The sequence below is a fragment of the Phyllostomus hastatus genome, unplaced genomic scaffold (assembly GCF_019186645.2).
Source record: "Phyllostomus hastatus isolate PE091 unplaced genomic scaffold, TTU_PhHast_1.1 phas_contig_402, whole genome shotgun sequence".
Lineage (NCBI taxonomy): Eukaryota > Metazoa > Chordata > Mammalia > Chiroptera > Phyllostomidae > Phyllostomus > Phyllostomus hastatus.
The window spans coordinates 5,297,924-5,300,878 of record NW_025333873.1 but is presented as its reverse complement, the minus strand read 5'-3'; the positions used below and the strand labels follow the sequence as shown (position 1 = coordinate 5,300,878).

At 38.6% G+C, this 2,955-nt stretch overlaps 1 pseudogene; it reads left to right on the top strand.

The window, feature by feature from the left end:
- The first annotated feature begins 2,379 nt into the window (after positions 1-2,379).
- Positions 2,380-2,690, top strand: LOC123822393 (annotated as a pseudogene).
- The last annotated feature ends 265 nt before the right edge of the window (positions 2,691-2,955 follow it).

The window sequence follows — 2,955 nt, the reverse complement described above, 5'->3', positions numbered from 1 at the left end:
TGTCTGTTTAGTTTATTGTTGCTGTCTCCAGCACAAACTTGGAGTGGTACCAGTTCCCTTCTTGTACGTAATAACCTAACTAATATTTATTTGGCATTCTGCACTTGACAGAGTAATTTTGTTATTTAATTCTCACAACAATCCTGGGAAGCAAGGTAAAGTTCTGTTTGTGATCATCAAATTTTGGTTGGTACAAAGAAAAAAAGGTAAAATCAGGTGTCAGCCTGGTGCTGAGAATTTTCCCGTGCCAAGTTGTTTTGATTTTCTTTTTCCCATTTAATAGAGAAATACAGGTCGTAGTATTCTGGGTTCAGATAGCAACAATGTTTTAGTTTAAACTATATAGTGAGTCAGATCACTTTGTACAGCTTTGCCCAGTCTGGCTGGACAAACGTTTTTATTTCCAGTATTGCCAGTTTCTTCTCCCAAAGTAAGATATCTTGAGCCAATAAATTGTAAGAAGGATAACTGCCCCTACCCTAGCTTCCACTCCAACTCTTGGGAGAGAGAGACGGAGTAGGCTTCTATGCTCTGGTGCCAGAGCACTAGAAGAGCGTAGACCCAGGCAAGTGGGAGGCCGCATTTTGCTTGAAACTTGTCCTGTCTTGACTTCCCAAGAACAAGATGAACATCTAAAAATTAGAGCAATGAAATCACTGCCCCAAATGGGGTCAGCTCCACAAGTTGTTTGCCATCCTCATTTACCCTCAGGATGACTGACCGGACCAGGGGAATTTTCTGCCTGCCTTGGGGCTCAGATGGAGGTTGGGGTTGGGTGTTTGGTGCTGTTTGCCATGTCTGTTTTTTTCCCCTTTTGTGTTGTGTATCCAATAAATTGATATTTTTTTGTTTTGTTTTCTAGTACTTGTAATTTAAAAGTACTTAATTCAGTAGAACCACATAGAAGTTCAAGAGAAAACAAAAATAGATTGTTTGCAAATTAATTTAACCTCAGAAGCTGTTCCTCAACAGGTAGATATTTTTGGCTTTTTCATAAATAAAAAACTACAGGACTTGAACAAAGCCATTCAGCCATAAGTGCTGAGAATGGCTAGTATCCAGTTCTATCACTTAACCATCACCACCGCCACTGTTTGCTGAGTACTCCAGGCACTCATCTCTGTATAGTCTCTTATCCTTAAGATAACAGTGTATGGCAGGTATCCAAACCTCATTTCCAAACCTCAAGATGAAGAAACCGAAGTTTAGAAAAACTCAATCATTTTTTCCATAGTCCCATATTTAGAAAGTAGAAGAGCTAGAATTTGCCTCTTGATTTCTATGACTATCTAGTCTATGCTCTTTCTGTTCTATGATTAATTCCTCTGTATTACAGCATCAATAATTTCTTAGTTTTTATATTAAATACACATAAGTAAAAGCTTCCAGAGTAATTTATCTTGGGAGAACAGTTACCCAATATACGAAGATGCAAAATAGTAGGTCAAGTTCTCCTCTACAGTCAGACGCCCTGTGTGATCCTCCTGGGTCTTGTGATTGTTCCTTCTGCATGCCATGCGCACCCCTGTTCTCTGTGCTGGCCTTGGATTTCAGGGTGCCACTTACACGGCCCTATTAGATTCCTTCAAGAGTCTGTCATATAAATAAATAACTCTTTAGAGAAGAGAATCCACCTGCTCGTTTGAAGAGGAATGGCAGCAATGGCCGTAAAGATGTACACTGAGTCTGACCAACGTGAGCCATAATAACAAATTAAATAAACATCACCCATTCAGGACCAACCACAGTGACCCAGGGTACCTTGGTAAGGTCAGATTATTCAAAATACTTAGAAAAGCTTCAGTACATTCCAAATAGGCAATTTAAGGAAAATAAAATCTTCTTAATGCCTGTGTCTGATTTTCAGTTCTGTGAAATGATCTTATCTGATTACAGACCATTTTTCCTTCATTACTGAGGTATAATTTGCAGGTGGTAAAGTACACACACCATAAATTTGCCAGCTTCTAGATTTTATGTAAGTAGACTCGTACCCATCTGTGCTTGGCTTCTTTTGCTCCATGTTGTAGACAGTCCATTTTGAAGCAACAGAATTTTTATCACATTTTGAAATAGTCTTCCTAGAACTTAACTCATTTGTGGGAGGAGAAATTTTAAAGGTTTCAGACTAAATCTTTTAATTCTCACCAGAAGATGTTTTTTTCTTTGCTTTTATTAGGGAGAGGAAGAGAGAGAGAGGGAGAGAAACATTGTTTGGTTGCCTCCTGTATGAACCCACAACCTAGGTGTGTGCCCTGACTGGGGCTCAAACCCACAACCCTTCAGTTTACAGGATGGCACTCCGACCAACTGAGTCACACTGGCCAGGGCTAGACTAAGTCATTTTGAAACGATTGCTTGTTGCCTTTTTGGGGGGTCATGATGGGCAGCAAGATGGTGTCTGCTAGCAGGGTCATTCAGATAGTCAAGCCACATACTCCATTAATAAGGTTCCCAAACAGAAGAGACCACCCTAAACCCATTGTATCAGAAGTTCTGAGATCAGCAGGACTACCGTCCCACACTTCCTCAATTTCACAGCATTTTAAGGGAAGTAAATCACCAGAATGGCTGATGCATCAGGTCCGCCAGACACTGCAGAAATAATAAAAACATTACCTCAGAAATATAGAAAGAAACCTATGTCTCAAGAAGAAACTGAATTTATCCAATGTGGAGGTCCAGAATAATCACTGACACTGGCTTCTGTTTGTTATCAGACAAAATAATATTTATAATAAAGGACTTCCAAAATGACAACTGAGAAATTGTATATTACTAAACAACTTTAATAAATATGTTGTAAACAAAAAAAACTACATAGAAAATTTAGACGGATGCTTATATTTCATAATTTAAGTATCTTGCTCAGCTTCTCCACAAGCTTACCTAATTATTATGTATTTATGCTTATTAAAGTACACATTTTAAAAAATAAATAGAGTGCCTGTCTAT